Source organism: Vanessa tameamea, chromosome 17 (assembly GCF_037043105.1).
Source record: "Vanessa tameamea isolate UH-Manoa-2023 chromosome 17, ilVanTame1 primary haplotype, whole genome shotgun sequence".
NCBI classification, from domain to species: domain Eukaryota; kingdom Metazoa; phylum Arthropoda; class Insecta; order Lepidoptera; family Nymphalidae; genus Vanessa; species Vanessa tameamea.
In genome coordinates, this window is record NC_087325.1 from 2554517 (window position 1) to 2569847 (window position 15331).

Genomic DNA, 15331 nt, shown 5'->3' on the forward strand with positions numbered 1-15331 from the left:
TCTTTTTCCTTAACGTTAGCCGCCATAGTAAAATTCTTGGATATACACCTATAATTATTGAAATACCTATATATTACTACAAAAAATAAATGACAGTAATCTCAAAATTGTACGTTTTTACTAATTGTTATTGATGTGCATTGCTAATAAAAGTATTTCAAATTAAAACACATAGTTATAGTAGGTAAGTATTTGAATTCAAGTTTAAATTTTTTTTTTTATTTGGCTGTTTTGTGCCGGGACGGCACATTATTTCGCCAATGTCACGTGCGATGAAGAAGACACGATGGAGATTGAACGGTACGGTCGAGATTAGAGGCTTAATTTAATTTTGAAGACATACTAGTAGTAGACTCTTTGTTAACCCACAACCTAAAACAACACAATAATAAATAGTTAGATAAACATAAATTATTATTAAGATAACATATAAGAACAATCACAAAAATATTTATAACTTCATTTTATTACGCTCAATGTATTTACATAAAAATTTACACACAGATATTAAGAAACATTAAACAAGTATAGGGCGAGGAACTTTAGGAGGGAGAACGTCGTATACGGGATGGAGGAGTTTGGGGCAAAAAACAGTATATGGGATAAGGAACCTTCGTGTAGGCCACTTTCGCACAAGATGTGAACTCTAATTTTACATAGGTGTATGGGAGTACATGCATGTCCAAGGCGTAGTCGGCAGATAGTTGTGATGACCCAACGATTAGTTTGCCAGTGAAGTTTCAAAAGTTTCTTCTACTTACTGGTTCTGAATGTAAATTGAAAATTCTAGTGAGAAAAACTGTCAGAAATCAAAGTTATAATACATTTATAAAAAAAAAAAACTTATAAACGTACACTTCGTGAATTTCTACAGAGTTCTGTGAACAATGTATACCGTATCATATAAGTACTTCTAGCGTGCTGTCAAATTAATAATTACATTGAAATATCGAATCAGACATGAAGATGTTCCATAGACAATTATTAATTTTATAAATACTATTTCTAACATGCGCCAAATAATAATAATTATCAATTTTAGAATACAAGTGTATAAAATATAAAAAAAATAACTATGGACTGAGACGGTCACGTCCTAAACGTACATAATAGTACTCATTCGATTTCGCATAAAACGTTTTGCATCATTACATGTCTGTCGCAAGGGGACAGATGCGTTGTTTTGGCTAGCTTTCAACTATTGGATGAACTTGCAAATGGAGAAAATCACAGAGCATTCATCCATAAATACTAGAATCGTTTTATAGATGTTGTTCGACTTTGCTTACTGGCGATTAAATACGAGAACCGCCTTGAGATATTTTTTCGAAAAATCTTATCGTTATATAAATACTTTTTTTTGAGTCTTATGACATTGGTATAATTTAACCATATTTATTGTTAATCCCATCAATCGCCTGCCTAGAGTCAGTAGCTTTTGTTGGGCCATGTATGGTTTTTAAAAAGGATTCACGAAAGCGTTCAATCGGCCACAGCAGCAAATGTAAAAATTTGCGCGCAAAAGGTAATTAAAAAATCAGTAAGTTCATCTTCATAGATTCTAACAGGTGTCATTATTTAAATCAATTATTTAATTTATGCTAATTATGCATACCTGTTTAATAAAAATAATGATTACCTTAAACAATGACATTTATACCCATTAAGTTCGACGTTCGTGTGTGATTCTTTTATTACTTCACTGCAATTCGCTCAACGCTAGTTCGTCTCCGACGCGATGGCGCCAGCTTCGGTCGATACTGCCCTATAAGTTGGCTAAAATAAAACGTATTGGTGTCTATTTGTTTCTTTGACTGACCTTTAATGTCTTGGCGACCCTTACTGGCTGGTCATGCTTGTTATATTTATAAAATTATTATATGTAAGAAATTTTAATTTCGCCTTCTTTGCTCTGCACAGTAGTATTTAGCTTAAGTACATTATGATTCTACTTAGTTCATCATCCTCCTGCCCTTATCCCAACTCTACTTGGGGTCGGCGCAGCATGTCTTCTTCTTCCATACTTCTCTGTCGGACGTCATCTCACAAGTAACATTCTTTCTAACCATATCGTCTTTCACACAATCCATCCATCGTTTCTTGGGTCTTCCCCTACCTCTATATCCATCCACATCCATTTTCATGATTCTACTTAGTTATTAGAAAAAAATATTGGATTAAACTTTCTTCTATAAAGAAAGATAAGGCCTTTTGAGTCCATTTGAGTCAAAGGGAACTATGGTACTCATTATGATTTAAAGTGTTTAAACCTGAGGAAATTCATTGATACATACATCTTTAAATTATGTGCAAAATCGTATAAAATGGATAAATTATATTAATCTATCTTCAATGTTTCATAGGTATATGTTGTTTGCTAGTATAAACGATTTATAGGATTAGTCATCTAATGGCCTGAAATGAGACGGTATAAGTCTCAGATTGCCGAGTTGGAGTGGACGCTTAGAAGGTGACCAATACATGCAATGCGTAAAATTAGTTCTCGGTAGGGCTTTGTGCAAGCTTGTCTGGTACCAGTCACTCTAGATACATTCTATCGCCAAGCAGTAATATTCAGTATTGTGGGTGTGAATTGATTCAATGTAACTACAGGCACAAGGGACGCAATATCTTAGTTCCCAAGGTTGGTGGCGCGTTGGTGATGCGAGAAATGATTAATGTTTAAAGTACCAATGTTTTTGGGCACTTAACGTCAGAACCATTGCCCGATAGCCTACTTATGTTATTAAAAAACGCTAGTGTGCTAATAAATAAGCGATCAAGTTTACTCCTCCCAGCTTCCATCCAACTCAAAAATAAACTTATTATTTACTGTTGACAATTTGAAGCATTGTAAAGCAATTGAATCCAATTCATCGTTCACAAAATTCGAGAGCTTACAATCTCGCGTGATAGATTATAATCTAACGGTATTTATAATTTTACGACAATGCATACATACTTCAATGTTGTATGTCAACATATTAAGAAAGTTTTACACACAAGGATTTCCCGACCTTGAAAATTGTTATCTTTATAATTGAATTGTAACATTTCTAAAACGAATAAGACAATACAACATGAGGAGTTTCCGTTTCCCGAATCGACGCGTGCGCATCACCTGTCTGAGCAAGGTGGTCGCGCGCACACTTGTAATGGCTCACTCCACTTAGTTCCGACGGAGTTAAATTTACAGTTTGTGAAACTGATATTTTATGACTCGAATTGTTTTTTCAGATTTATTGAAATTTTTTCCAAATCACACATCGCTCGTAGAAAATTAGACCAGATTAATAAATTGTTCAGTATTAGCCACTTGATGTCTTTTCCAATTCTAACGTTACTTCACTGTTGAGTTAAATATACAATCATTACGTCATTTTTAACATTAAGTCCTTAAATATATACAAATATCAATTAAAAATAGTTAGGTACTATATTTATCTTGCCTGCGTGGAATGATGGCAAGAATGCTAGCAGTATTGTCCCATTGAATCGTAAAAAATGTTTTTTATTTCACTTAGTTAAGAAGATTTTATTTATTTATTCTTAGAATCACCTAGAGAAATGTCAATATAACAATTTTATTCCTTTTTATAGGTAATAACAATATGCATCAATAAAATTATTCAATTAAAGTTAATTAAAAAAATTGCAGGGGTCAAACGTAACTATTAGTTATAAAAATAAAAATAAATATTATTAATATATTTCTTTGAGCTTTAGATAGTTGTTAGGTTTGCTAATAATGATGATAATTGTTAATATACTGCCGTGTAATTTTACAACATTAGTCTGTTATAACAATAAAAGCAATAAAAAATAGAATGAGCATAAAACTCAAGAATAAACTTTGAAAATAAGTCTTCGTGTAAGAGTCGATTCGTTGGATCGAGAGAGAACATTACAGCTCCCATTTCGCAAGCCCACCTGTAGCTAAAAAACGTATCAGGTGGCATAGACGTTGACATAAAAATATTTTTACGGAGTTTTGGTAATGCTATTAATAGCTACATGATAATTAACCGACAATCCGATTAAAGAAACATTATAATATCGTAAACTTGTTTGCTCTTTTAGGGCTTGAATACAGTCTTGACGGCTTAACTTTTTTTTTTTAACTTTACAGCACAGAAAAACAAATTAGTAAAAAAATATATAATTGTCATTGGCTAAAAACTTACTGTCACTCTGGCCTGATAATTTATTAAATACAATATTATTCTTTAAATCTTAGAGTCGAAAATACCTTGGCAGAAATATAATTCAAAAAACTTTTCTTGTTCTTTGAACTGTTTTCTAATGGATAGCAAATTGCTTTTTTGTATGTATGTATGTATGTATGTATGTATGTATGTATGTATGTATGTATGTATGTATAACATATACTTATATAAGCTATACTTTATAATTGTAGCCAACTGGTACTCTTTGAGGTTAGCCGCCATATCTGCGTGACTACGCAGGAGATATTATAGCAAAACGTTTATAAGTACAATATCTTCTCTCATCATCTGATAGGGCGATAATTCAACAGGACCAGTGAAAGATCAGGCGCAGAACTGACAGCTTTAAGTGCTCTTGAGGTATTCGAGTGTAACGCTGCCAAATGTCATTTTCTTAATACTGCGCCTTACCGAAATTACCGGATCGAAATATGTTTTTACTTATTCCTGTCTGAGATTTCCTAGGATTTCATGTTATCCATATACGCTAACTACTATTCTATCGAGGAATATGGTAAATTAAAAAAAAAAATGAAGTTATTCATAAGCATCTGCTGAAAAATCGTTCCCAATGTCAATATCTTTGGAAGTTGACAGAGAAATAGCTAACGCGATAAGTAATCATTCGAATGGGATCATGATGCTGACATTCCGGCATATAAATAAATTGACAAATAGGAGCAAGTTCAAAGTTCATTAAAAAAAACACCAACTTGCCTGTTTTAAATTGTTTCTATAATAAATCTTATTTTCAAGTCCTAAAGGTTAGTTTTAGGCGGCAAAAACTATCCCTTAATAATAAAATTTGTGTTAATGACATAAATGTTTAAGAAAAATTTACAGTTAGCAACTATGAAAAAAAAAACATCACACAAACCCCAACCTTATTTCGTAAAACATAAACTATCAGTTTAAACCATCATGTGTCACATATTAATATTTTGTTGATTTTGAGGCAAAGGAACGCACATGTGCAGCCTTATGTGAGCCGTTTGTTATTTTTTATCTGTTCGCTCCTTTGCAGTCACAAAGTGTCAACAATTGACGCAGATGTTTCCAAATAAGAGAGCCAAATTAATATTTAGAGACATTTTTATTTCAACCTTTAAACGATATGTAAACTCACTAACTGACATCCGCTTTCGATTAATGACTTACTTGTTAATAATTTTAGTACTTTGGTTTAATTTAAATAATTGATAAGATATCTTTATATTAATTTTATAACATACTCAAAATGTACGTAGAGAATTTGAAACGAGTGGCTCCATTTTATTTTATAGCATTCGATCCTACATCTATGTATAATATTTCAGGGGATATCCCTGGCAAATAAATATTAAATATGGCGTCGAGCAAGTTCTACGAATGTACAAATATTGCTACTATAGAAGAAAGAACATGTACATGCTTGAAATACGAATATAACATTATTTTATATGTTTGTTTATATATAATAGGTATCCGGTCTGGCAAATGGGCCACTAACAGACATTAAATATATCATATTATAAAAAATATATATTATATATATATATAATAGCCATTAAAGCAAGAAATTGTTACCATTCTTTACATCGTCAATGTGCCAACATTTGGACACTAAACGCTATGTGCCAGTAAATACACAAGCTCGCTCATCCTTCAATTCGATACAAGACAATACTGTTTAACTATTGGTAGAATAAGTGATGAGGTACGGGTGGACATGCAAGCAAAATGCCACCAAGTCAATGAAAGCTTTAAATACATATTAGCATTTTTATTACGTTAAAATAATACTACTTTTCAAGTATACGACTTTCTTATTGTTCGTTCCGTTCTTTTCATGTAGATAGAACTTACCACTTTAAACAAGCAACTGAAATCAGGTCGGTTAAATGCGTAGTAACTTAAATTCAATTTCATATAAGTATATGTATATAGGTACACTAAAATAATAAGTTTTAAAAGCAGTTTGATACGTATTTTAAAAATGGCGTATTTAAAGAAGAATCACCAAGAAATGCCCATTTATTGATAATTAGCTTAATTATTACAGGTTTAATTGTACGTTGCTTTTTCGCAGAAGACATTTAATTGCGGTTTGTCCGTTTAGGGCAGATAATGTGAACGCGAAATATTTACCGAACGAGAAACGTTATAAAAGATTTCCTTAATTGTGATACTGCATAATATCGTATAATATATATATAATATCGTATAGTATTTTCGGTAGCTTTTTTAATAAATTACTTCAAAATGTTTTTATTTAATCAGAAAAAAACATTGATGAGCACATTTTTACTAATTAAGATTGTTAGAGATGAAATATTTTTAAAAAATATCCAAAATCCAGACGAAGACTCTGAATTTGACATACACACAAGCAAGAAAGTATCCCTCCTGGTCCAAGGGTACAGCAATGGAGGATTGAACACCCTCACAATAAATGAGGCACAGGAATTAAATTACGTTACGGTAATTCCCATCAAATTGCGATGAGAAAGCTACAATTGCATTTAAAACATAAATTTCTGCTGCCTGATTATAAAAATATGCAGGCACACGAAATTAACAAAGACAAATAACAGATATGAAACAAGGCAACGACATTTCTGTGGAGACAATGTAACAATATAAGATTTTAAATGAACATTGTAATTTTTATTTTAGTATTTGAAACGGGATATTTACCATGTTTTTTTTATTTTTATTAGGTGGAGCTCGATATTTCGACATTATCTACGAATGTCATGACACTCATGAACAAGACATTCCCGTTTGAAATATTTATAGTAAAGTAACAATAATAAAATATATACATATAGAAAGGGAACAATTAATGTTAATACTATTATTTATTGGTTATAAATTAAATGACATCAAAAACCTTATGTTGGCTAATGCCAATCCTACATTTTTGTCGAGTTGAGTTTAAAATTTTGGTTAGGTTTGAAACATTCAATCATACATTATTAAAATACATCGTTTTTCCTTGCAAATTGTTTCAAGGTCATAAGATATTCCTTATAAGTAACAGAATACTTAATAGCTTTTACAATTTTAAATAAAAACAACACATAAACATAATTAATGAAGTATTTAATGTTATTAAACTACAATTTAAAAAACGACTCACCAGACTAAACGAAAAAGATACATTTAATTCATGATAAATTAAAAAATATTAACGTTAAGAAGAGCAATAATGGATAATTATTAATATCAAGTTTTACGTATAGAATACTTTTTACGATTTACAAGATTAAACCAAAAGGAAGGAAGTAACAGCTGTGCGTGGTATAAAAATACACGCACTAAATTGGTAAAATTCGACTCTGGGTGGTTCGACAGTTGATACTAACACTGCGTTTATAGCTATCTGTGTAAAGGTTCCACAGATGCAATAAAACGCGCGTGTGATGTGGATGCTACGGTCGCCTTGGGGCGTGGTGTAAGTGGTTAGTTAGCTGAATCTTTTTAAAGTAACTTTTAAGTACTTGTATTACTTTGTTTTTCTGTTTCATTAGACATGATGCAGGGACAATTAATAATCATCTCGTTGTTTTAAAAATAAATTAAAATGTTTTATTAATATAAGAATATATTTCTATATAATAAATACATTTTCGATGTGGTTCGAATTTGGAAACCATAAGTTATGACGCTTTTTCTTTCATTATTTGCTTTATCACATGTATGTAAAGTTACGATGATACGGCAACATTTACGTATCTTATCGATAATTTTCTACAAAACGTGTAAACGATAACGTCACTTAACGTCACTATTTGACAACAAGGACTTGACAAGTTGTTTGTCATCAAATGATGTGACTATAAATGCGTAGGAACATTTCCACAGATTAGTAAAAAACACTCGAACGATGCCAGACAAAAAAAAAGTTATCAACAAATTTTCCAACATTTACACTTATTATTTATAGCTTTTGTTTCAAAAACGCTTTTCTCTTGTATTTTAATTCCACTGAACGCGTAGCGCGTAGTGAAGGCGACCGGCGTGCTGGCGACCGGGACGAGCCAATTTCACAGATTCGTCAGCGATTAGCACGCGCCACTCAATATTGCCAGAGAGTATTGGTCGATACGATTCGTGAAATCGGTTATGTTAGGAATAATTTTCAAGCGACAAACAGTAAAAAAAAAAATTAAAAAATATATTAAAACAGGTCATAATAATAATAAATGTGTTGTAATTGTTATTATGTAATTTATTTCTATAGGATGATGAATAAGTAACTGCTCTCGTTCACTATTTTTGAAAACTTAACCAAACTTTAATTCGAAATATATTTTACACAATCGTTAACAAGTTTGTTCGTCTTATCGTTCTAACACAAAAAAATTAAATGTCATTATTATTGTATCAAAAATGTAAATGATTTTTTATAATATTAAGCGCGTTTATTATTAATCTTTAAAAAATGTATGGTGTCGCCATTACGTTAGTTTAGCTTAAGATTTGTTTTTAGTTTTTAAAATGAGCCAATTTCGATTGGTGCGAGTATAGAAATTCAAAATGGCGCCAGTGCGGCGCCGAGATCACTGTAGTGTATCTGAGCAAATGTTCTCGTGTACAGACGTACATACATACATGTCGGCTCTGTATCTATATATGATATTGTACACTTAAATTAAACTTTGTTATAGGTTCGTAGAATCAACGAATACAAACGACGGTAGGTAGGTATATAAGTAGGTAAAATAATACTGTGATAAAAATTGATTGTCAAATTAAACACTTCCGGTTCGGTATAAAAAATAGCCTGACCTGAGAAGAACCAGAGAAAGAACTCGGCACTAATGAAAAGGGAAACTATTGTAAAATGATTTGTCCCTAAAAAAATATTTTATTTTTCTTCATAAATAACTTTTAGTGAAATAAAAAAAAATACTATAAATAAAGGATTCTTTCCAATGATTCAGTTCAAGGCATATTGCCAAGAAGCATGGCAAGCGAAACAAATATGTAGTTAAAAAAAAAGTTAGTTTTCAAGACAAGAGTAAGTGAGATCGTTAAAACAACAGATTTAAAGAAGGCTAGATACCGCATGTTCGTTAGATAGTATGACTAGGGAGTGTGTCATCTTCTTATATACGATGACGTCACCACAGCCATATTTAAACAACCTGATAAATGACAATAAAGTTAATTTATAATCATTTAATATTTGAGCAACAAACGGTAGTACTATTGACATTTTATACAAACTTCGTCTACGCTTACTCGCTTACTCTTAATGTGTATTTAAAACATTTTTTCTTACATAATAAAACGTTAGAAGCCGTAACAATTGTAAAGCGTTAAGAAAAATATATTACTTCGTAGGAATTTCCTTTTAAATTAATGTCCTTTATGCTACATAGGTATAAATTGAATTCCAAACTTAAATCATAAAGAAAATTAAGAGAACTTTGAAATGTATTCAGTAACTATTTAAATAAATGTAAATAAAAATTCTTTCGACAAGTCGACATTGCCGTTCAACCGACAGATAATAGTTGTGAAAAGTGACAAATTATCTTGAGTTGACGTGCGGCCGGTGTGCATGCACCTTTTCACAAATTATTTAAATGCAAAAAAAAAAGAACTTTTTGTAGTATTTAAGATACGAATTCTTTATGATACGAACGATATTTTATCATTACGAACGTCCTTGCCACGGTACACTTCGGCTTTTTTAGATAAAAAAAAATATCTCTGGTTTTGATGCGCAAGCGACTTTTTCAAGGTCAAAATATTAAAAAATATATTGTGTCTAGCTATCAGTCTCATTAAGGACTGAGGTGAAATATTTCTTGTATAAAATTTTGGTGATCGATAGTTCTTTGTTTTAACGTATAGGTACTAAAAAGCTGGGGCTTGAAATGTTTCAATAAAATGTATCAATTAGTTCCAAAAGAGAACCAAGCTTTAGGTACGTATTTTTATGTAAGGTAAATATAATCGAGTAATCATTCGATGTAAGTATTTATATTACAAATATTGAAGTGTAACCAGTGTTATATTAAAATAATCGTAGTGCATGGCCTATGAATAATCGGTATCGGTTTTAACAAATTCGAATACAAATTACGGAAACGTTAACGCGTAAATATTGTTTTTTTTTTAGGAGAAATGTAATTATCAGGCAAAGTATGACTACGTGCATGCTGGTCAACCGCCCAACATCAATAGTTCGTATAAATGTTTTTCGGCTTGTTTTGTAATTAGGTTAGGTTTTATTTATTTATATATAGCAACCTATCCTAACCGATATATATATTGCGAATAAAGAGGCATAGAAGAACGATTATTATTTCAAGAATTGCTTCAATAGTTACAACAGATCAAACATTAAACCAAAAAAAAAGTTAATTAAATACAATACTTAATATCACAGATTAAATTTTCGCATTGAAAACAAGCGGTTTAAAGTAAAGAATTATAGTCAAACCAACAGTGGTTCTACTTACTACTTTTTTCCCAAAGATCAGCGGAAAAGACTGTAACTCCCTCATGTTACGAGCGGTTTATTTTCATTCGCATCACAGAAGAAAATCACAGGAAATGATATTGCAATAACAGCTTCACCATTCAAGTCAATAGATGGCGTCACAATCGCTACTTACATTCAAAATGGAATAATTTAATTTATGTTTAATAAAGTATGTAATTCATCAAAATAAGTTGATACATATATAGTATGAATCAATCGGCTAAAGCAGATTTATTACACGGTTCAAGCAAGAATGACCCGTAATCAAAATGACTCCGAACAAAGGCGTTATAAAGGAGTTTCTGAGTGCAGGGATGAGCACCCCACCACACACCTGAAAGAGACCTCAAAACATTTACCCCAAGCTCACATTTTTCCTTAATGTAATTAAGGTGGACCGTGCCAGTCATACGAGAGTCAAAATATACCCCCAAAAAATTTACATTATTTTTTACTTGAATGGTCTCATTTTCTAGAACAATATCAACATCCGGTATCAATCTTCTTCTGGAAAACACCACTGCAGAGCTTTTAGGACCATGATCCTCTAGCCAGATATAAAGATTTTGTAAAGCAGAATTAAGGCGAACAGAGCAATCTTCAATAGATTCTGAGGCATAATATAGGGCTATATCGTCTGCTTATTGTAATATGTTACAATCGGATGAACAAGAAGACTCAAGTTCAGAAGTATATAAACTATAGAGAATGGGACTTAAAACCGAGCCCTGTGGTAACCTCTTCCATACTATTCTTGGGGGATGCATAGTACCTTGGACTCGAACAGAAATATAACGTTGCATGAAAAGGTTACGTATGATATTAATCATCCTCGCGGGAAGACTCAGCTGGAGCATTTTCTGCCTGAGTAGCGGGAGGAGAACTTTATCATAGGCTGAAGTGACGTCAAGAAAGACACCAACAAGATGGTGTCCCCTTGAGAGAGCCAGGCGAATTTCTGAAGAGAACACGCTCAAGCTGTCCATCGTGCCCATACCTTTTCTAAACCCAAACTGCGATTTTGGCAAGATGTTCCTGCTTTCAAGAATTCATTCCAATCTATTTTTTATTAGGTGTTCCATAATTTTGGCCAGAACTGACGATAAGGCAATAGGACGATAGGAGGAAGGATCTTTATGGGGTTTAAGGATAGGAATGATGATTTGATGTTTCCATGACTCAGGAACAAACCCAGTTTCATACATTTTGTTAAGAATAGAGAGTAAAATTAATTTTGAACAGTCAGAACATTAAAGAAAAAAAAGTTCTGAATGATAATGAAGTGGCAGCTGTCGAATTGTTTGTCGAATACGATAAAGAAAAGTAATTAAATATAATAATGAATATGCCGAATATATATACGTGTATAATTTAATTACCAAAGGCTTTATTTGTAAATGTTCATGTGTACTATTAATTAAATTAATAATCAAAATACCTAGAGTGGAGTCTTCATTGCGGCTTATTCTATAAGAAACCTTGCAAATAATGTTGATAGCGGACGTCCCTTATTTTAGACGGTACTAAAATGTCTTTAGAAAGTAAAAATATACATTAAAGTAATTATGTTCTGTAGTTTTAGAACAGCTGATTTTTCGCCTGACCACATTCGGATACTCGCACCTGCAGAGATTTTTTAGCCGGGTGATCTTAAGTTTTTTAACTTTGACACCTGGCTGTCCTACCTAGCCATCGTTCAAGACAGCCGGCCGTGGAAGAATGCGCAGTGTTGTCTGCTCGCGTAATTAATAAAAATAAATATATAGCCTTTGTGGTAAGCATTGACCCTTTCGAATATTAAAAAAATATTGAGACATTAAAAAAAAATATTCGCATCTGCTTCTGATTATAACCATGATTAAAATAAATATTTTTTTACACATTTTTCAAAATAAAATGCTCATTGTTTAATAAAATATATTTTTTAAATTAATATGGAATAAAAGTTTAGCAATTCGCGAATTTCAAATTTGTTGAATGAACGTAAAACAGGTAATAACTGACACAGTTCACTTAAGTCCGTTTTATTCGAAGAAATACATCCATTATTCCATTTAAGGAGTTTATGCGCTACTTAACTGGGCAGTATGTACAAGCTCGTTAACATTTTTTCTGATAATAAAATTTTCACTCATTTTTCTTGGTTGACTTGTACTATAATGTCTGTAAAATATCGTGTCAAGTAAATTTACACTAATCATTAATATAACATTAAAGTTTTATTTCTGCTCGTTGGCAATGTGCTGGCTTGGCTTACAATGCCAATGTCAACGTTCAACATTGACATCTTTACATCGTTATTGTTACGCTCCAAAACGAATTACAAATCTTCTATTAATTCGTATATAATCTCTTTTGTGGTATATAATAAATAGAAATATATACTCTATTCAAACCATAACAGGAAAAAAATAAACAACATTTGACAGCGAAATGACGCGATATCATTGGTCGAGAGTTTGGTTAATCTATGGTTTTCACTATGAATTTGCAATAAAATGGCGTTTTGAACATCGACGAAACTGTTATCGGTATTTTGGAAGTAAAATTAAAGTGAAAATAAGTGGTTAAGTAATAGTGTTGTATTATAAATAAAGATATATTATCTATATACTCTTAGTAGTGCGCAATATAGCTGAGTTATTAGGAAATCGCAGGAAATAAGTAAATCTAAGGTTTGTTTATCTTTTTTCTTACTTCCATTGGAAAGGGCTATATGTACAAATTTGGAAATGAATAGATTTAAGCGTATTATAAAGAGTAATTATGTCTTTTACTTGTAAGGTCTCCCATTATACACTTTGCGTTCCATTACATATAAAGGTCGTTCGTCATTTATGGTCAATCGACAATCATGAAGTACATACTTGTTTATTCAAAATTGATTAATAAATGTAATTGTTACGACAATTTTGTAAACCGTCCAACGGTTTTGATCTTTTTAATTACAGAACTAAAAATATACCTTTATATAAAGGTTGAATAAATAGACAAACATGAACAGCTTTGCGTTTGTCCATAATTTTTTCATCCAAGTAGGTATTCGTCATAATATTTTTTCTTTTGAAATACAACGTGCGTCATGTAAAATTATACAAACGCCACCGTGCTTGATTTCATGATATGTTGAAAATATTACCTACAAAACTTTGCTACACCTGTTTTAGAAATAATAAATTTTTGTTATACGTATATGTTGTTTTTTTTTTTTTATTTTGCCCATAAACAATGTATAATCATGCACCAAAGACTATGTTGTTAATGCGCTGCTAACTTGTCTCTTGAGCGATATATTTTTTATAATATAAATATTTATATAGCATAGGTAGGCGGATTGCCAAATGGACTACCCGATGGCTAGTGGTCACCACTGCCGATAGATATTTTTTTGTGTCATAAGTTGCGTTGCGCCACTACCCTTGCGAACTGAGAATTTATATCCCTTACGACAGAAATTACACTGGCTCACTCAGCCCAAAACCGAAATACAACAATACAAAACATTGATACGAATGTAACTGAATAAGTATATAGTGCCCCTAGATGGGTTCGCACAATGCTCTTCAACCCGTTAATTTGTAATAGTTTAATGAAGAATACCTTCATCATTAGAAAACTAAAAAAAAATAGTAAGATGTGGTCGGTCCTCGAAGTTAGTTAAATAAGCAATGTTTTACATGCGGGTTTACCACAAACGCCTTTTTTCTGATATATAATAGCAAGAACAAAACAACAATTTTGAAATGCATTAAATGTTACATTGTCATAAATTGAATATAAACATAAAAGTGTGCTTGAATGTAGACTTGAAATATTATATGGAAAATTGGATCTAAAAACGATGTCTTTGTTATGTAACTGTCCAACATTGTCAAAAGAAAAAAAAAATCCTAAACAAAATTTGCAAAGGACATGTTCAAGATGAGACAACTAATCAGATTACATTAGACTACTCACTGTAAATATAAGTTTATTCTCTATTCCCTCACTCTTATAGTAAAATGAGTCGTAGTCCAAAACGATTGGAAAAGATTTAGGAAGCAAACCTGCAATCTTCAAAACTGTCTTGTAAAAAAAAAACCAATAACTTTTTACTGGTCTGATAGTCAAAAGATTTTGAATGGATTAATAATATTTACTTCCATAACGCTGTACCTAATCCATAGTTCGCCAAAATTACAACATAATGTGATGTACGTACGACGTAGTCCTTCCATATGAAACAAGAAAAAAAAAAACAAAGACAAACAGAGCTTATTTAATTATTATATTAGAATTATAATTCCCTTGTACACAATTAACGTCATCAAATGAATAAACCCTATAATATAATTTATATTATTATGCCGTACATAATTTATACGTTAAAATGATAAAAAATATTAACAAACATTTAACGATGCGTTTTATCGTTTAAATATTGTTATGTTAATTATTTTTACTAGTGTAATATCTATAACTTACCCGCGCTAACGAATTCGAATATTCCGCGCACTCATTTGTTACTTATACTAAATCATTACATAATATTATATTTATAAAAATATTGATATAAATATTTGTGTACAAATAGTTCAATTGTATAAGGTAGTAAAAATATATATCGAATTTCTTAAAGTTCGAA

At 31.4% G+C, this 15331-nt stretch overlaps 1 protein-coding gene across 1 annotated transcript in view; it reads right to left on the reverse strand.

Annotated features, from left to right (window-relative positions):
* LOC113400588 (glyoxylate reductase/hydroxypyruvate reductase-like) overlaps nucleotides 1–15331 on the reverse strand; it is a 501977-nt gene that overhangs the window by 7245 nt on the left and 479401 nt on the right. The gene's annotated exons all lie outside the window — the stretch shown is intronic.